The sequence below is a fragment of the Protopterus annectens genome, chromosome 6.part1 (assembly GCF_019279795.1).
Source record: "Protopterus annectens isolate FY-2018-M chromosome 6.part1, PAN1.0, whole genome shotgun sequence".
Taxonomy (NCBI): Eukaryota; Metazoa; Chordata; order Ceratodontiformes; family Protopteridae; genus Protopterus; species Protopterus annectens.
In genome coordinates, this window is record NC_056738.1 from 197,220,430 (window position 1) to 197,242,043 (window position 21,614).

The 21,614-nt window shown below is 43.3% G+C and overlaps 1 protein-coding gene across 1 annotated transcript in view; it reads right to left on the reverse strand.

The window, feature by feature from the left end:
* Positions 1–21,614, reverse strand: part of LOC122805472 (adenylosuccinate synthetase isozyme 2-like) — a 613,428-nt gene that overhangs the window by 416,674 nt on the left and 175,140 nt on the right. The gene's annotated exons all lie outside the window — the stretch shown is intronic.

The following is a 21,614-nucleotide window of genomic DNA, read 5'->3' on the forward strand; positions in this document are numbered from 1 at the left end:
TATCATGTGAAACTGAGTTTAAAGCTCTAGCTGAAAGAGTAGCAGAGGTGTAAACTTTTTTGCCCCATCTGTCTAAAGACCTGGATTCCCTTTCAGAAGGAATAGGATTTTTTGCTGTGGTCGAGACTACTGCCTTAGGCCCCTGGGATATGGTTTCGGGGTCTGCCAGTGGGGCCTTGTGTAGGTGGTGATGAGTGTCTGGCACCCTGTAAAATCTATCTGGTTTGGCAGGGGCTGGAGGTAAGGAATCAGGTGCAGTGCAGACATCATTAAATGCATCGTCCACAACAGAAAGGACAGGAGGTATAGCTAAGGGCCAATGTTGTGGTAAGTGCAGAAAAGTCCTAAGTCTTTTTCTGGAATCTGAGAAATCCTGTTGTTGCCATTGGAATTGTTCTCTCATGGCATGTAAGGTTTCCCCAAAGGAGAATTCCTCTGGTGGAGAGGCAGCTGGAATGGATTCTTCAGCATCGGAGTCTTCATAATTGGAAAAAGGAGCCTCTGGCTGGTCTGTAATATCTGAGTCATCCAGAATCATCAGAGGAGACAGGCTCGGGGGGCTCTGCTCTAGGTCTCTTTTCTGGGGGTTGAGAGGCCCTGTCTGGGTGAGATTGAGATCCTCTAATTAAGGATATTAAATCTTGTGCCAGAGTAAGCATTTGTGAACTAGAAGTGGGCCTGGTTGAGGAGGGTTTAACAGGCACTGATGTAGTAGATTTGGCTGCTTTAGCCCTGGCAAAGGCCTTAATAGACATGGCTGCAGGAGGCCTAGCAGCACCACGTGCTGGGGTAGAGACATCCAAAGGGATGGTGTGTGATAAGTCACTAGTAACCACAGGTGTAGGTATAATTTCTGAGGCTGTTTCAAGTAAAGTGGCAGAAACCTCAGTAGTAGTCATTGATTCGGCTGTATTTAGATCAGTTTTCTCGGTTTCGGCCGAAACAGAGACACTCGCGGTTTGCTTAACCGTGGTTTCGGCCGAAACCGCGGACCGCGAGTGTCGGTCTTTTTCTTTGCGTTTTTTAACAATTTGGGTAGTCTGAGGATCCGACGGCATAATGTACGCAAAATCTGAGCCGAAAAACTGTTCAGCAAACTCCTACGCCTAAGCGTTCGTCGGTTGAAGGAAGCACAGGCCGAACAGGCTGCTACGTCGTGGTCTGGGCCTAAACAAGGCAAACAGTAAGAGTGGAAATCTTTATGAGGTATTTGTTTCCCACAAGTTAAACAGTTATTGACTTTTTCTGACATCGGCTGAGGCAAGAAAGAGTCCCCAACGGGGTACTTAGCTTTTAGAAGTCTTGATAGTATTCGGTAGTAGTAATCTCTGGATCTGACCGACCGGCACTTGCGAACAGCTTCTGCTTCGGGCGCCACGCGGCAAGAAAGACTGGGGAAAATGGCGTCGGCTGATGCCTTTATACCCGAAGACCAGCAGAGATGACGTCGGGTGAAGTGCGACATCAGCCGAAGCCGGACCCAGACTTTGGAATCCGGCCGACCGAAGGGCTGCCTGACGACAGGACAACCCAGTTGTTATGACTGCAGATGCATCCATGAAGGACATCAGCTTTTGAAAGAGGAGTGTTCTGAATGGTTGCATTATCCGCCATGCTGCCAGATTTAAGGTCCCGAGTTGGCTGTGCAGGATCCGATTGTTTTGTTGGGTCAGCAAGTGAGAAGTTTGAGGCAATATCCATGCTGGCCCTTGAGACAAGCTCTTTAGGACTGGGTACCAGTGCTGACGTGGCCAGTCTGGTGCAATCAGTACAATTTTTGGCTTCTCTTGTCTGACCTTTAAAAGTACCCTGGGAAGGAGAGGCAGTGGAGGAAAGGCATATATGGTTAGATTTTTCCAGCTGAAAGATAGGGCGTCCACTTTCCATACTTGCTTGTGATAAATCCTTGTGCAAAATCTCTGCAATTGGCAGTTGTGAGGGGAGGCAAATAGATCTATGTCTGGGTATCCCCATTTCCTTATTATCATGCTGAAGACTTGTGGATCCAGTTTCCATTCGTGGGGATCCATGAGGTTTCTGCTTAGTTCATCTGCCAGAGTATTTGTTTTTCCTGGCAGGAATTGTGCTTGCAGGTGAATTTGAAAAGCCAATGCTGTGTCCCATAAGGTCATTGCTTGTCTGCAGAGAGGTAGGAATGTGTACCTCCCCGTTTATGTACCACATGACCGTAGTACTGTCAGTCTTTATCAGTAGTTGTCCTGGATGAAACAGGTCCTTGAAAGCGGTCAGAGCATTTTGAACAGTTAGCATCTCTTTTTGATTGATGTGAAGATGCATCTGGTTTGCAGGCCATGTGCCCTGAATACATTTTCCTGCCATATGGGCCCCCCAGGCATAATCTGATGCATCGTTGTCAGTGTCTGTCTGGCTGTGGGTAAACTGAATGGCAGACCCTTGTTGTGGTGGCAGGCTTCTGCCCACCATCGAAACTCCTGTTGCAGGCAGGAAATGAGTGCAATTACTGTCTCCAGGCTGTGGCAATGCTGACTCCAAACACTTTTTAGATACCATTGTAGTTTCCTCATATGCAGTCTGGCATATGGAATTAGTAGAATGCAGGATGCCATGAAACCCAGGGCCTACAGGATTTTCCTTGCAGATAAGTGGGTTTTTGTTGCAATTTCCTGAAGTAAGAAGTCAGATGCTTTTGTTTGTCTGGCGTGAGATAAGCCATCTGGGCAGTTGTATTTAAGCTTGCACCCAGGAATATTATCTCTTGAGAGGGCACTAGTTTTGATTTCTTTTCGTTTATTGTGTACCCTAGGCCAGTTAGTAATCTTTTTACAAATGCCAGATGCTTTAGAAGAATGTCTTTGTTCTCTGCTTTAATTAGGCAGTCGTCCAAGTAGGGAGATATTTGAATTAATCTGTCTGCAAAATGCAATTACTGGTGCCAGGCACTTTGTGAAGACCCTGGGCGCATTAGATAAGCCAAAGGGCAGTGCAGAGAATTGGTAATGCATTCAGCCAGCTATGAATCGGAGGTATCTTCTGCAAGATTGTCTGATTGGGACATGCAGGTATGCCTCTTTTAGGTCCAAAGTTACGAGCCAAGCCTTCTTGCCCAGCATGGGCAGTAGCTGCTGTAGTCAACATCTTGAATTTTGGAACTTCCAGAAATGTATTTAGTATAGACAGGTCCAGTATTGGCCTCCAGGTTCTGTCCTTCCTGGGTACTAGGAAAAGTCTGGAGTAATATCCTTGCCCCTGCTCTTGTGGTACTTGCTGAATGGCCCTCATGTCCATGAGGGCTGTAATTAGTTTTTGCGCCTCTGCCCACTGATTGTGTGGCAGGTCTGGCATACCTTTTGACCTTGGTAGAGTGTGAAAATGGAACCTGTAGCCTTGGGACACTATGTTCAGGACCCATTTGTCTTAGGTAATCATTTGCCAATTTGATGAAAAAAGTGCTAGTTTTCCCCCTAAGGTGGCTGCCAAAAAGAAAAGAGCGTGGATCTGGCAGAGGAAAGTCAATGGGACTGTTTCCGGTAAGGTTGTGATTTGTCTTCTTCACTTTTGGAGGTAGGAGCACCCCATTGTTTAGGCCTGTATGAACTTTGGGGCTGAGATCTGCCTCTGGGACACCTGTATCTGCCTCTCTGTGGTCTGTGACACTGGAAAGGACCATTTTTTTTAGAAGGCCAGTTCCTGCTAAACCTGGGTGGCTGTACCTGTGAGAAATCATTGACTGTCTGCATGGATTTTGCTTTATCCTACATTTTTTTCAAAACCTCTTCTGCTTTAGTACCAAACAAAGTATCATGCTGTAATGGTGCATCTAATAATTTTGCTTTAACATGATCAGGCAGATTCTGTTCCTTTAACCAAGCATGCCTTCTAATAACAGAACCTGTGACAGCAGCCCTGCACAAGGCCTCCAGTGAATCACAACCACATTGCAAAGTATGCTTTCCCACTTGTTCAGCTGCAAGCAATAAATCCTGCAATTCCTTGTTCTCCGAACATTCAATATTTGTCAACAATTTCTGTTTAAGCAGTGACATTAAATATTGCTGATATTTAAGCATATGAAACTGACCATTTAAAGCCCTTACAGCCAAGGTAGTAGAAGTGTATACTTTTTTCCCCCCATCTGTCTGGAGCCCTAAAATCCCTATCAGATGGGACAGGGTTTTTTTGCAGTGGAGGCTTTATCCCCTTTGGGACCCTGAGATATAGTTTCTGGATCAGCAGCAGGGTTTTTATATAGGAATTTATGAGAATACGGAACCCTGTAGTATCTGTCTGGCTTAGCAGGTGCAGGGGGGTAAAGAGTCAGGGGACAGGCCGGACTCAGAAAATACATAATCTATGATGTCTAAAACAGGAGGAATAGCAAGGGGTCTGTGCCAATGAAGCAGCAGAAAGTCTCTGAGCCTTTTCTTAGATTCAGAATAATCTTGGCTCTCTCAGTGGAAATGCTCCCGCATGGTATGCAGGGTTTCCCCCCAAAAGAATAATCCTCAGGAGGAGAGGCTGAAGGAATGGATTCTTCAGCATCAGGATCCTCATAGGGAAGCATGGAATAATCCTGTTCAGAAGAGGAATCAGAGGAAATAGAAACCTGATCACAAGAATAACACTTTGTCTCTTGCCTAGGCCTCTTATCAGGAGGGGGATGGGAGCCCCTGATCAAAGTAATTAGGTCTTTGGCCATTTTGAGCATCTGTTTTTTTAGGCATGGTAGACTTGAGTAGGAGAATGCTGTACTTGTTTCTGTCTTTAGAGCTGCTTTAGTCTTTGAAGCTGAAGATAGCTTAATATATAGTTGTGTAGGTCTGAAGACACCCTCAGAAGCAGATGCCTGTTCAGCGGCTCCGGACCCATCTGAGGGAATGATTTCCGAGTGTCCAATACCTTGAGTATCCAGAGGCCCAGTCGGCTCCACGTGGGAGTCGGAAGCGGCCTGTGGCTCTGAGGTAGCGGGCGGCGCCAGGGGCTGCGAAAGTGCCTCACTGAGAACGGCCGGCTGGCCTAGCAGAGGCCTCGTCGGTTTTGGACCTCGGATGCCTATCCTTTTCCTTGTCCTTGCATTTTTTTGTAAACTCCGGTTGTCGGCTGGCCCGATGGCATTATATAATTAAATCTTCGGCCAAAGTAATGAAAAGCAAAATCAAACCAACACTTAAGTGCGTTGGTTAAATCTAGCACAAAACCAACAGCTAGCAACGTTGTGATCAGGGCCTAGGCAAGGAATACAGTAAGAGTGAAAATCCTTATGAGGTATTTGCTTCCCACAAGAAATACAATTGTTAACTTTTTCTGACATCGGTCTGGAGCAATAAAAAAGTTTCCCCAACGGGGTACTTAGCTTTAATGAAGACTTCGGTTCTGAAATTCGGATTTGAAAATCTCAGGAGTTGGCCGACTGGCACTTGCGAACTGCTTTTGCTTTGGGCACCGCATGGCAAGAAAGACTGAAGAAAATGGCATCGGCTGCATCTTTTATACCCCTGGCGCACTGACGTCAGGGAAGAGGAGACAACAACCGACGCCGGACCTAGACTTTGGAATTCTGGCCGACTGAGGGTAGCCTGCCAGCAGGATAACCCAAGAGTAATGACTGCAACAGTGAAACATGATGAACATCACAATAAAAGTAGAATCACTTTAAAATCGGTATACATACAATTTCAAACAAAGATTCTCTCATTTCTACAACACCCAAGTTTTTTTTTCTTGCTAATATAATAATCACTAGTGAAGTAATTACTCTATAAACTTCTCATTAGAATAGCTAAGAAACCAAAACTGGAAGTGAATCATGCTATTCATTAGCTTGACTTTTCAATTCCACTCTTCCCACACAGTAAAGGGATGCAACTAGTCAATACAGATCCGGTTTCTATGCAAGGCAAGCACTTGACATTTGCTGCACTGAGTAACGGATCTTTGTGCATGCCCAACAAACCTTAGTTATTTCACTATAAATATCAAAAGCAGACACTACAGTCTTCAGGGATGACTTTCTCCTCCCAGGTGCTCACAGTATCATTTTTTTTTTTACTGAGATGACTGGGGCTGGAGTAGTGTGGATATAAACAGCAACAAGCTGAAAGAGGTTACTGTCTGCATTACAACACATTGGGAGTTACCATTACAAGCGGCGACGTGTTTTTTGGGTTGGGGATAAACCTGTGTGTGAAAGCAAAGGAAAGCTCCAGGAGCGTAGATGAGCTAATGGATATGGCTTGATGGGGTACAGAGCATGTGCAGGAATTGATTACTGTGGCCATTCATTCTTTCACTTTCATCACAATGTAAAAGAGTATGTAGAAGTAGCAATCTCTGGGGAAGGGGCTATGGAGACAGACTGTGTGCAAATGCACAAGGCAGCTACAAAATAACTGCCAAATGAACACTTATGACTTGACAGGGAGGCACTGTAAGCGTCTAAGAGCCACAAGTTAAAATTCATTACAGACACTACTAAGCCTGGGATTTACAGCCCATCTGCACAGTACACAGTGAGCTACTGTACTGTAAATCAGCATCTAGGCAGCAATTCCCAGAACCAGCTAGCACTAAAAGGTAACGAGCAAAAGCGTGAAGGAATCGGGGCAAGCAAATGACAGCACAAGGATATGAAGATAATGCATAGTCTAATGAGTGCATAATCCTTAAATGAAGACCTGTGTAAGCAGGTTGTGATTCACAAACAAGAGCAAAGCCACACTGTTAGTTGCGTTTGAGCATAAAGGCAAAAAATTCAATAAAATGTGTGTGGAGTTGCAAATAATCAGAAGTAGCAATAAAGCAGCACTTAATGACTATAAGCAGAGTTAGCACCCACCTAGGACAGCTAAGCAACCACAGGTGCAGCAAATCAAAAATATTATATGAAGTGCATAACACATCAGCTCAAGAACTAATTCCGAGTTCAAATAATTTATATGGGTGTTGGCAGACATGTACGGCCCATAATCTGGATTTAGGGGGAATGTGCAGACATCCTGTAACACAGAACAAAAGTGTAAACTTTTTCTAGTCTAGCCACACAAACATTTAAGAGACTGGTATACCCAAGGTGTCCTCGCATCAACCTGCAGAATCCTCAAGATGTTTCTAGATACTTTTCTGCTACACATGGAGAGGCAGCCTATTTAGGATAATGTATATATTTTAACTTCTGAAGTAACAGCAACACAGTGCAGATCTACTCTGGGTAAGCACTATACTTCTCATCAAGAGAACAGGCTGTACATACTCACTACTAATAGAACACAAGTATAATGCACCACGCTAATAAGAGAATGTGAAATTCTTGCAAAGCTTTGCATTTGACAGCTATACATAAAAGTTGTAATCCAGTCCCTTTCTGACAGTGGTCAGTAAAACTTGCATGGAATTTTATCTGGACACGCATATAAAATTTAAATCTCTTCATAAGGAATCAAGCAAAATTTAATACAGAAGCTGGCCCTGACATATTGATGCATTGAGTGCAAGGGTCTTTATGGCTGTACCTTTCCAGTGACAGTTGAAAGGGAGACGCTGTGGCAGTTCTTAAAGTAAAGAACCTCAGTGTGCAAAGACTTTGGTAAGGTCATAGAAAATGTCTTCTGATCAATCCCAAAGACATCCTGAAGCTGTACACTGCCCGATTTGTTCTTAGCAATGGTGGAGAAAGTCTGACACCCCCCCCCCCCCAACTAGGTTAACATCTTTCCTCCAATAACCAGCAACAGGGTGCTTATCAAATGTAAAAATTCAGTCTCTCTTACAAATTGTATTTCTAAAAAACAAAACTTGTAGTACGTCTCTGTATACATTTCAGCAGTACTGCTAATTCCTCTTTCACTATCAACTTATTCTTTATTATCGGCATTCAATGCATATACATATGGTTCATTTTGTTCTTTGGTGATTTACACCTTTACTTCTAAATCTATGAAACAGGCATGGGTTGTAGCTGACAAGGGCTATGAACCTGTCCACAAATACGGTTAGCAAACAAATGAAATGCCTTTCACGGAGGAGGCAGTGGTACAAACAAATACAGTCTCTGGATCCACTTCTGAAGTTGTTATTGTGGTAAATAGTTCCTCATTGGCAAGGCTGCAAGAGTGAAAGATATGACAGGAAATGCTAAAAGGTGGTGGGCACTGCTGGTGTCACAATTACCACACTTTTTTCAATGCAATGTGTAATGCTGAGACAGTATCTATGGACTAGGAAATCAGGGTAATGGTCCTGATTTCCCAAAAGGAACAGGACAGTATGTTTTAATTATGGAATATTATGCTACTCAGCAACCCAGGAAAAGCCTGTGTTAGAGTACTCAAAGAAACTTCATCCAAATGCTGAGCAGGAGGAGCTATGTGGAATCCATCCTGGCTGTAAAATAATGGATCAAATGTTTATCCCTGAAATACTGGAGCTGTTATTAGGACTTTACCAACCCCATAAACCCATGTGTTTTGTGGACCTGGGGGGGGAGGGACTATGTGCAAGAACATCAAAGTCACTGATGTGATCATTCAGTAATGTTGAAAGCTGTCATAGGAGTCTGCCAAAGATGCATTTAATCTTCCATCCTCATCTGTGACTGTCATTTTCAACTTCAGTTTACTTGGTCTAGATCCTCACAGGAAATCAAAGGCAAAACCAATGTCTGGAAAGTATCCAGTCAGGGAATGTGAAGGTTGCACATCCCATTTGCAGATTATGTCCCTGCTTGCTCTCAAGTGGAGTATCGCCACCGTGCACTGAAGTACAGTGGAGTGGTTCACTGCATAGCATAAAGCAACTGAGGTTAAAAACACTTCCAAAACTGCAGGTCATGTATCCCTCAAGAAAAAGGTGGCCTGCTTATTGCATGTAAGGGGAAGCAGACACTTGTATCTTAGCAGCTTTAACTATTGAAGGCACATAGGGACCCATGAGATTGACCATCAGATAGCTACAGTACTGCAAGTACTGGAATGGACTGAAATGCAGTCGAGAGTCACTTTTAATTTCAATTTACTTGGGTCTAGAACCCCATACTTATATGGACATGGGCTCTGGGTGGTGCCAAAAGGAAGATCAAGCCTGAGGGCATATGCAAGCCTAGCCAGAATGTGTTGGCTTTCGCCACCCCCCTTAGATTAGTTCCCTGCGACTGTCCAGCAGAGCCACTGCAGTGATCCCCGGGGTAAATTGTTTCCCATCCACTCGTCGAGGTTCAGGCTGGTGAGCTTGTCTACAATACCAGAATGGGGAATGGTGTTGAAAGCTTTTGCAAGGTCTAGGTAGGCTGTGTGGACCTCCTTTCCCTCATCTAAAGCCTTGGTAACGATCTCAAAGAAGTCCACCAGGTAAAGCCAAACTGGGTAGGGTCCAATGTTTGGAGGTTTCCAATGTCTCTGTTAACGACTTCAATGATGATGCGCTCCATAGCCTTGCAGACCAGGCTAGTCAGGCTTATAGGGAGACAGTTCCCCGGGTCCGTTGTGGCTCCATAGCCTAGTACTATGAACCTATTAATGTAAGCAGCAGAAAAGTACAGTTGTGTACACTTAACCATAAATGTAGATGTTAGAGTGTAGTCACTGTTGCAGTCATTACATTTGGGTAATCTGCTGGCAGGTTGCCCTCAGTCGGCCTGATTAACAAAGTCTTGGGTCCTGCGTCGGTTGCTGTCCCTTCTTCCATGAAGTCAGGTCATCAGGGGTATAAAACATGCAGCTGATGCCATTTTCATCAGTAAGAGAAAAAACAGGGGGCTGGAGGGTGGGTAACCAGGACTTCAACAGTGAATACACTAGAACATCTACATTTATGGTAAGTGTACACAACTGTATATGCTCTTAGTGTTTCACTGTTGCAGTCATTACATTTGGGTAGATTTCCAAAGCTGTGGTTGGGAGGATGGATTTATACAGAATTAGGAGCAGCTATAAGGCCCTGCAGGACAGCAGTGGCAAAGCCAGCTCTGGATTTAGAGAAGAGAGGTAAATGGTAATGTTTGGTGAACGTATGGAACTGAGCTCCAGATAGCAGCTTCTAGAATGACTCTGGTAGGAACCCCTTTGAGAAAGGCTGCAGAAGTAGATGCAGCCCTGGTGGAATGAGATCGGATCCCCTTGGGGATAGGTTTACCATGGTGCACATAGAAACGAATACAATGTCTTATCCATTTAGAAATGGTCTGCTTTGAAGTAGGTTTTCCCTCTGCCCCAAAAGCCACCAATAGTTGCTCAGATTTTCTTAGAGGTTTTATCCTGTTTAAGTAGAATCTAAGTTGTCTGTGCACATCCAATGAATGCAGAATCTGCTCACCCTTGTTCTGTGGATTGGGAAAGAAAGTTGGCAGATGAATGGTCTGATTAAGAGCCACACTGGATACCACCTTAGGCATTAAAAATGGATTGGTCCTGAGAGACACCCTGTCCGGATGAAAAATAATGAAAAGCTCCACTGCCATAAGAGCCTGTAATTCTGAAATCCTTCTAGCTGAAGTAACTGCTATATAAAAAAAAAAAAAAAAAAGCCGTTTTCCAGGAAAGAAATTTTAAATCTGCAGTCGCAGCTGGCTCAAAAGGAGGTAGAGTGAGTTTTTCCAAAACAAAATTGTGGTCCCATGCAGGAGCTGGTGCTCTCCTGGGAGGTCTGGTCTTAAATTTTTGGCCCCTCTGAGGTACTGCTTTAGCAGCGGATGAGATAAGAGGGGAGGCTCTGTGTTGTAATGAGCTGAAATGGCAGAGGCATGGATTTTTATAGAAGAAAAATATAGGCCCTTGTGAAGCATCTCAGTTAAATATTGCAGAATCTGAGGAATATTGGGCATGGCTGTGCTTATTCCTTGTGCTTGTTTCCAGGCACAGAATCTTTTCCATTTGTCCGCATAAGATTTTCTAGTCCTAGGCCTTCTGGCCTCCAAAATGACATCCATCACAGGTTTGCTGAGAGATCTAACTGGTGAAATTAGTTGATTAGCCATGCTGAGACAGTAGATAAGGTGTCAGAGGTAGATACCATGGAGGAAGGTGTGACATATTGCGTAGGAGCGGGTACCAGTGTTGGCGAGGCCAGTCTGGAGCAATCAGTATCAGTTTTGGTTTTTCCTGTCTGACTTTTAGTAAGACCTTGGAGAGCCGAGGCAGAGGAGGAAAGGCATAGACCGATAAGTTTTTCCAGCTGAAAGACAGAGCATCCACTTCCCAAGCTTTTCTCTGATGAATTCTTGTGCAGAATTTGCCCAACTGAATTCTGGGGTGAGGCAAAAAGATCTGTGTCTGGGCTCCCCCATTTGTGTCAACATGCTGAAGATTTGTGGATCCAGTTTCCATTCGTGTGGGTCCATAAGATTTCTGCTTAGTGCGTCTGCCAGAGTAGTTTGCTTTCCTAGCAAGAAGTGAGCTTGTAGATCAATTTGGTAAGTCAAGGCAGTGTTCCACAATGCCACGGCTAGTCTGCAAAGGGGGTAGGAATGGGTACCCCCCTGCTTGTTTATGTACCACACGACTTGTGGTGTAGTCTGCCTTTATTAGTAGTTGTCCTGGATGAAGATAGTCTTTGAAGGCTGTCAGAGCATTCTGTACGACTAGCATTCTTTCTGGTTGATATGTAGGTGTATTGGATTTGGGCTCCATTGGCCCTGAATGCATCTCCCTGCCAGATGTGCCCCCAAGCATAATCAGATTAGTCTGTAGTCAGGGTTTGGGCAGCAGGGGGTGGAGTGAATGACAGTCCCTTGTTTTGGTGGCAGGCTTCTGCCCACCAAAGGAACTCTAGCTGCAGGCAAGGAATGATGGGAATCGTTTCCAGGCTGTGACAATGTTGACTCCATAAGCTTTTTAGGTATCACTGAAGTTTCCTCATATGCAGTCTTGCATATGGAATTAGGATGCAGGAGGCCATGAACCCAAAGGCCTGCAGAATTTGTCTTGCAGACAGCTGGGTTTTTGTGGCCACCTGTATGAAGTAAGTCATCAATTGAATTTGTTTTTCTGACATCGGTAAGGAGCAAGAAAAAGTTCCCCCAATGGGGTACTTAGCTTTAGGTTGAAGACTTCGGTTCTGAAACTCGAAAATGAAAATTTCAGGAGTTGGCCGACCGGCACTTGCAAACTGCTTCTGCTTCGGGCACCACACAGCAAGAAAAACTGATGAAAATGGCATCGGCTGCATGTTTTACACCCCTGACGACCTAACATCATGGAAGAAGGGACAGCAACCGACACAAGACCCAAGACTTTGTTAATCAGGCCGACTGAGGGCAACCTGCCAGCAGATTACCCAAATGTAATGACTGCAACAGTGAAACACAAAGAACATCTAGGTTCCTCTGCAGTAAAGCTGGGCTCCTTCTCCATAACAGGGGAAGGCATTCAGCAATCCAAAATAATTTCCAAGCACAGCCACTGCTCCTCTGGTTTAGGTGGCTGGGGCAACTTATGAAGATGCCTCTGGCATCTCCTACATGAGATATACTAGCCATAAATCACTGGGAGGAGGCCAAAGGTAAGCCCAGGGCATAATGGAGGCAGTCTCTCTCTCATCTTGCCCAGGAATACATGGGTGATACTACACGATTAATTGGAGAGGAGACTGCTGCTGGGACTAAAACTAGTCAACTTGCATGGCCTATTACTACTGTAATGCTCAGCAGGGCAAGCAGCCAGACGAAAATCAACATTTCTTTCCCAAACATACATGGATACTAGAATTAAAAACAAAATCAGTATACTCTTGCCATTAAATGAATAGTATTTTCCATCCAAATGAAAGTGGAGCATAATGCAACAACGCAGTGACATCTTAAACCGCCCTGAATGTTCTCAATTAAACATTCAGGGAACTGTACTTGGATGCTCAGATGTAACACACGTAAAATCCATTCTACTCTTAAGGATTTAGAAGCACCTCAATATTGAAATTTTGATACATGGTAAAATGCCTATAAAACCCTGCATTTGGAAATTATGCCTAAAAGCCTTCCAATCAGACCCCTTCCACAATTCTTAGTGACATTTTCAGGATACAATACTTGGACACTGACGTACATAAGCACCAAACACTGAAGCATTTAAATTTTAAATGCAGCTCAATGAAGCCCATAGCACTCCAGTTTATCTTTACTACTGATGCAGTTTATCTTTACTACTGATTGCAGTACCAGTCAGTGTAAGAGACAAAGGAAATACTAGCCCCTTTACAGATAAATGTAATGCAATTCGGCAAACTAGCACATTCTACTGCGCTATGAAAGACTAGTGCACATGTCTACCAATACACGAGTATAACCAGGTACTGCTTGTGGGCAACTGGGTCTTTAGGCTGGGTTCCTTAGTGATATCAAACGTAAATAAACTAAATAAAGCAACTACAACTCACAGCTTTAACCCTCTTTCTCCAAATGCCAGACAGTGGCTACATTTCTTAGAATACATTTATAAAGTTATGCACTGCACATCTGCTACCTGAGAAAATGGAAAATGTGCTAGCTGTGAGAGGATTCTAAAAAGACAACTGAAGCAAGCAAATAACTCCTCTACAACTTGCCCATAATGGAAAACATGCAATCTACCATACTGCAAGCGTTGTTGAGAGTTTGCTTGTAAAAAACTCAATTCAACTGCAATCAGGAAGATTATACTTCAACATTACCTTCTGAAAAAGTGCACCTCTTTCTATTGTGGAGGAATTGCACATATGGTCCAGAAATAAAGCTGGGCGATTTTTTTTTCCCACAAAATGACCGCCCACAACAATCGCATACTTTCGTACACACTGCCTTGTCTCATCCCTCCCCCAAAAATAACCAGTTTGAAAGTATACCTCTAATGTTTAGCTGATCAACTTAAAATTGTGGCTAAATGAAAGCATTTCAGCTTGCTTCTTGACAACATAACACTGATCCTAACAAGCAAGACTGCCAAATGGATGCCTTTGCAAACAGACTGCCTCCCACCCCAGAAAAAAAAACTATGTACACCTCTGATGTTTGATTAAAATAAAGTGAAATCAATTCTGGACACAGTAATGTATTTCAGTATATTCTCTGCAGAAAAGTGCACACACATGCAAGTTACTACAAACACAAGCATGCACTCTTGAATGTCTTACAAGTATAAAATGCATTTCAGACTTCAAAAACAACTTGCTGTAAAGTACTACTACCAGAGGTCAATTAAATGCCTAGATGTTGGTGGAGCAGACACTGACTGTCACATCCTGAAAAGGGGGGAAAGATAGTTTAGACAGCTACAAAATATTCTCGCAACAAAACAGCATAGTTTGCATATGGACAGGGGATGTGATCCTGGCTCTGTTAAGCTGTGGTGAAGCAGTAGCATTCTGGGGACAGTACATGCCGAAGCACACACCTGCATGCTAGGGTGAAAAGGCATAGAAGGCCTCACACAGAATAAAACACCAATCACAGAGTAGGTACTTGGGCCCTACACCTCCAAAGCACTAGTTATGAAGGCTACTGAAGCTGATAATTGAAAGGTAGACCATACACATTCCTTTTGTTTTGCTGCAACTTAATCCCAGTACTGCATCTGCTGTGCTCACCATCAAGATCAAGCAAATTAAATGCGGGAGAATTACTACAAATTAAGTAAAACGTTGCTTTTTTTTTCCATCTGAAAAGACTCCTCTTTTTTTCTTTTCGCACCCAGCTCTGAAACAGCTGTCCATGCTACTAGCAGTCAGGAAAACAGCACCCATTTAAACTGACTGCTGGTTGAAGTTAAGTGAAAGAAATTCTGCCCACAGTAATACAGTTCAGCTTTCTTCTGATATGCATACAGACTGCCCTTGACATTCCAGATCAATCATCAGTTGCTTTCAAAGACTCTCCTCACCCCCAGATTAGGGACTTTGTCGGATACAGTCAATCAGTTTGATCATTATCAAGTAAAAAGAATAGCCATAGTAATACGTTTCAACTTGCTACAGACACACACACACTGACACACACTCACTGCTCTGACAAGCCAGATCAATGATTAGCTGCTTTCCACACAGCCTACTCCAATGCACAAAATAACTACTTTGACTGGTTACACCTCTGATGTTAGACTGTGGGTTTCTGCCAGTAACAGTAATTACTGCTGTCTGCCCCACCCCCCATCTCATAAATGAGCACACAAACAATGCGGGCATGTGTGGCACACAACACCATCTACTGGTTATCAGGAGTCTTGCAAGCATTTTTTTTTTTATTTACAACAAAACCTGCAAGACAAACCCTTCCCTGAGCATCTGTTACTAGGGCATATGTGCACTCCAGTCGCAGGGTCATTTAAGTCTGCCAATATACCACAACATTTACTCCTATAGGTGTCCAGGTATATATATATATATATATATATATATATATATATATATATATATATATATATATATATATATATATGTGTGTATATCAGCTACTCTGGGAACCAACAAGTACACCTCTCATTTCTATATAATCTTCTACTTATGTTGTCTGATGATTCTCTTACTTTCTGATAACCATTAACACTGCCGGATGTAGGAGTCTCTAAATGCCTTGTACACCTGATTAAGATCTCCTCTTAAATTGTCTACATGAGACAATGTACAAATTCAGACATTTTACTCATTCACAGCAATGTAAATTTTCACATCAATGGATGCATTTGGTATATTTATGTGGTACTCTTTTCAATTTACTCATGCTTGTTTTCTTACAAGGTTTCCATATTGTTATTCCATACTCAGGGTTTGGGAATAACGTAACCAACAAAATGACTTCATTTCTGATTTCCTAGATTTTACAAGTCTTTCTACAACTTATAATTCTAGAATCATCATTAACCACCTGGTCGATATGATTATAAAAAACTTAAGCTGGATCTGCCCATATACCAAAGATCTTTAAAGGATTCTACAGTTTCAATTATTGGGAGCTGTATTAACTATCCACCTTTCAATCCAAGTCTCTCAAATCTTACAAGCTTAATTTTTGAGGTATCTATAAGCATATTTTCCTGTGCCCAAATGGTCAATTTAGTCAAGCTTTTCACATATGTTACAGATGTGACACATTAAAGTCATCTGCATACAAACTGTACAACACTTTAGGTTGTACATTTCAGGTCTAGCCCTTTCATCTGAACAGAACGGGCCTAGAACAAAGCCCCATCGGAGACCCTGAATGTAACCTAGAATTTAACCTGTCCAGTTGCTGTATACTTGCCATGTCCTATTTGTAAGCCATGCAGTGATCCATCTTAAAGATTACACCAAAGTCTAGTTCTAATCTACTGATCAGTTGTTTGTGTACGACCCTATCAAGTCTTTTCACAATTTTGTTTTTAAATTTATAGCTCTTATATCAAGGGCATTCAGCATCCCATTTTGTGGAGCCACATTGCTTTGCATAAGATTTTGTAAATATATCTATAACCTTAGTCACAAATAAACAGCCAGTGATTACCTTTTTACTCCAATTAAAAAAAAAAAAAAATGAAATTCACCAATTTTCTTTGCCTCGTTGTTGAAACATCAAATGAAATCACATCCAGAATAAAAAAAGGCACCTAAAGGTAATCTTTATTTGTGACTGTGGATATACATCTGTGTCTTTGGTGAACTGGTGGTTAAAAGTACAGTTTTGTACCTACCATAAATGTAGATGTTAGAGTGCTCATACAGCTGCAGTCATTACAGATGGGTTATCCTGCAGTCAGGCGGGTCCTCGGTCGGCCGAATTCCAAAGTCTAGGTCCGGTGTCGGTTGTCGTCGCTTCTTCCCTGACGTCAGTGCGGCAGGGGTATAAAAGAGGCAGCCGACGCAATCTTTAGTTTTTTTGCCCCAGAGGTCAGGTGCCCCCAGAAGGAAGGCAAAACATAAATTTATGTAAACATGCAATATAGAATAATCAAAAAACATTAGTTGCAAGCAAATACACCATAAAAGAATACCCCAAATAGGTTGTATAAGAAGGTGTTTGTCATAAGGCCTGTCCTAAGAGGGGACGGAGGGGGGGGGGTAACCTGGACTGCAGCTGTATGAGCACTCTAACATCTACATTTATGGTAGGTACAAAACTGTACTATGTTCATCGTGCATACAGCTGCAGTCATTACAGATGGGAAGAATCCCAAAGCTAAGTAGGGGTGGCAGGCACTAAGTGGAAAGTACAGTTTTGTACCTACCATAAATGTAGATGTTCGAAGATCCACATTGCTGCAGTCCGTACACTTGGGGTAGTCCGCTGTCCTCGGTCGGCCCGAATATCAAAGTATTAGGCTGACGTCGGTCAAGGCGCTTAAGGCTGACATCAGGATGTCAGGGTACAAATGCGCATGACCGACGTCATATCCTCAGCCTTTTCTTGCCCCAGATGTCAGAAGACCCTAAAAAGAAAGGTCAAAACCAAAAGACAGCAAAAACCAACCAACCTTGCACTAATCATATGTACAAAATATACAATATACACAATATTTACAACCCAACCCACACAACCGCCTCTAACTACAGAGGGGAAGGAGGGAGGGTAAATTGGACTGCAGCAATGTGGATCTTCGAACATCTACATTTATGGTAGGTACAAAACTGTACTATGTTCTTCATCTCACATTGCTGCAGTCCTTACACTTGGGTAGAATCCCAAAGCAGAGGTAAGGGAGGATGGCAAAACTATAAAGCAGTAGGAGCTGCCAAAATGCCCTGTAAAATTGCAGTGGCAAAACCAGCCCTAGATTTAGAGTAAAGTGGAAGGTGATAATGCTTAGAGAAAGTATGCACTGAACTCCAAGTAGCTGCCTCCAAAATATCTTTAGTTGCCACCCCTTAAAAAGCTGTAGAAGTGGCAGTAGCCCTAGTGGAATGAGGCCTAATCCCAGCTGGAATCTCCTTACCATGATGGGAATAACAGAAAGCAATGCAAAACCCAATCCACTTAGAAATAGTTTGTTTTGACACAGGCTTGCCCCGAGAACCTAAAGCAAATGAAACAAATAACTGCTGAGACTGCCTGAACCCTTTAGTTCTGCTCAAATAATATCGCAACTGCCTGTGTACATCCAAAGTGTGCAAAATCTTTTCCCCTTTATTTTGGGGGTTTGCATAAAAAGTAGGCAAATGAATAGTTTGGTTTAAAGCCACACTAGAAACCACTTTAGGCATAAAGGAAGGATTAGTACGCAAAGATACCCTATCCTTATGGAAAATTAAGAAAGGCTCAACCGCCATAAGGGCCTGTAATTCAGAAACCCTTCTTGCAGAGGTAATGGCCAACAAAAAAAGCAGTCTTCCATGATAAATATTTCAACTCGGCAGTAGCTGCAGGCTCAAAAGGTTGTAAGGTGAGTTTCTCCAACACAAAATTGAGATCCCAAGCAGGAGTAGGAGCTCTACGTGGGGGTCTTATATTCTTTGCCCCTCTAAGGAATTGCTTAAACAAAGGATGAGAAAACAATGGTGGGTCACAGTCATAGTGAGCAGAAATTGCTGCAGCATGAACCTTAATAGAAGAGAAGGACAAACCTTTGTCCAGTAACTCAGTAAGATATTGAAGAGCCACACTTAAATTAGGCTCAGAAACATCAAATTCCTTTGCTGTACTCCAAAATAAAAATCTCTTCCATTTATCCGCGTACACTTTCCTTGTACTAGGCCTTCTGGCCTCCAAAATAACATTCAAAACTTGCTGTGGAAGCTGAGACCCTCCAGGGTTCAAAACAGAATATGCCAAGCTGTTAGGTGAAGAGAGTGAAGTTTGACATTGAGTAAATGACTGTTCTCCTGAGACAGCAGGTGTGGAATCAAGGTAAAGGCCATGGAGGCTCCTGCATCAGACTTCTCAGTAATGGGTACCAGTGCTGTCGAGGCCAATCTGGAGCTATTAAAATCATCTTTGGCTTGTCCTGTCTGACCTTTAGGAGTACCTTTGGGAGGAGAGGCAGAGGTGGAAAGGCATACACATGAAGATTGCTCCAATTGAAAGAAAGAGCATCCACTTTCCAAGCTGTGGGATGAAACCTTTTTGTGCAAAACTTTGGCAGCTGGTAGTTTAGTGGAGAAGCGAACAGATCTATGTCTGGAGTTCCCCATGACACTGTCAATTTCTGAAATACATGAGGATCCAATTTCCACTCGTGGGGATCCATAATTCGACTGCTCAACACATCTGCTAAGGAGTTCTGTGCTCCCGGCAGAAACGTTGCCTGAAGATTTAGCTGTAAACTGAGAGCAGTCTCCCACAAAATCATTGCTTGCCTGCATAGAGGATAAGAATGTGTTCTCCCTTGCTTGTTGATGTACCACATGACAGTTGTGTTGTCTGTTAGAATCAACACCTGCCCTGGAAGAAGTAAATCCTTGAAAGCTATTAATGCAAATTGGACTGCTAACATCTCCTTCAAGTTGATATGTAGATGTTGTAGTCTGGCAGGCCACGTGTCTTGTATCCACTTTCCATTTAGATGAGCTCCCCAAGCTTTGTCTGAGGCATCTGTCGTTAGAATCTGACTCGCCTCTGGCCGGGTCACAGAGAGTCCCTTGTTTAGGTGACATTCCTGAGCCCACCACAAAAATTCCTTTTGAATGCAAGGTATTATCTGAATGACAGTGTCCATATCTTGGCAGTGCTGTGTCCATACATTTTTGAGATACCATTGTAGCTTCCTCATATGCAGTTTGGCATTGGGAAGCACCAGAATACAAGATGCCATGAACCCCAAGGCTTGAAGGACTGTCCTTGCAGTCAGCCTGGACTGATGAGACAATTGATGGAAGTAAAGGGAAAGATTCTTTTGTTTGTCCGGGGTCAAAAAGGCCATCTGGGATGCTGTATTCAGTCTCACACCCAGAAAGCACATGTCCTGAGAGGGTACTAGACTGGACTTTATTTCGTTCACAGAATACCCCAGGCATCTTAGCACTGCTATCACATATTGCAAATGATGAAGAAGTTCGTCCCTTCCTTGAGCCAGAATCAGACAATCGTCCAAATAAGGATAAATCTGTATTCCTTTTAGCCTGAAGAAAGCTATCACTGGGGCCAGAACTTTCGTGAACACTCTGGGCGCAGTAGATAAGCCAAAGGGCAATGCAGAGAACTGATAATGAGAAATCCCAGCCCGAAAACGCAGATACTTCCTGCAACTTAGCCTGATAGGAACATGAAGGTAAGCCTCCTTGAGATCCAGAGTCACCATCCAGTGATCTTTGCCCAGCAGAGGTAAAAGCTGTTGTAACGTCAACATTTTGAACTTGGGAATGTCCAGATAAGTGTTGAGGATAGATAAATCCAAAATTGGTCTCCACGTGTTCCCCTTCTTTGGTACTAGGAACAGGCGAGAATAAAATCCTAGGCCCACTTCTGGCAGAGGGACCGGCTGTATGGCCCCTATTTGAAGCAGCAGAGAAATTTGTTTGTGAGCCTCTATTCTTTGCTGAGGAGGAACGTCTGGCATGCCTTTGAAAGGAGGCAAGGTATGGAAATAAAACTTGTAACCTTGGCGTATGATATCCAATACCCATCTGTCTTGGGTAATTAAACTCCAATTTTCCTTGAAGAGTGCCAACCTTCCTCCCAAAGGTGCTGCCAGACGAGAAGGCTCTGGCAGCTGAAAAGGTAGGTCATTGGGCCTGTTGACGAAAGGATTGGCCCCTGCCCTCACCCGAAAACTGTGCAGGTGAACTCCCTGTTCTAGGCCTGAAAGAGCCCTGAGCTCTGCCCCTACCACGTCTAGATCTACCCCTAGACTGTGAATCATAAGAAGGGTACGTCCACCCCTTAGCAGGCCAATTCCTACTAAACTTCGGAGGCTGAACTTGCAAAAAATCTTTAACAGTCTGCATAGACTTAGCCTTGTCTTCCATTTTCTTTAAGACTGCCTCCACAGGTGAACCAAACAACACATCAGACTGTAAAGGAGCATCTAAAATCCTTGTCTTAACATGGTCAGATAAATTCTGATCCCTCAGCCAGGCGTGCCTCAAGAACTGACCCAGTGGCAGCCACCCTAGACGAGGCCTGTACAGCATCAAAACCACATTGTAAAGAATGCTTACCCACCTGTTCAGAAACATGTACCAAATCTTGTAATTCTTTACACTCAATACCTTCCGCCAGAGCATCTACCTTAGACTTCAATTGAGAAAGAAGATAGTTTTGATATTTCAACATGTGAAACTGGCAATTCAAAGCCCTCATAGCTAAGGTGGAAGTAGTATAGACTTTCTTTCCCCATCTATCCAAAGCCCTGGCCTCTATCTGGAGGAACCGGATTTTTTACAACAGAGGCCTTGACACCCTTAGGTCCCTGACTAACAGTTTCTGGGTCCCCTAGGACTCTTATAAAGATATTTATGAGCTTCAGGCACCCTGTAATACCTGTCCGGTTTAACAGGAGCAGGAGGCAAAGAATCAGGATTAAGTGAAGCCTCTGCAAACACATCTTCCACAACATCCAGAACAGGAGGTATAGCCAAAGGCCTATGCTGGGGTAAAAGCAAAAATTCCCTAAGCCTTTTCCTGGAATCAGAGAAGTCCTGACCTTCCCACTTAAAATGTTCCCTCATGGAATGAAGAGTCTCTGAAAAGAAAAATCCTCTGGAGGAGAAGCAGAAGGAGTAGAATCATCCACATCAGAATCAGAATAAGGAGAATACTCCTGCAAGTC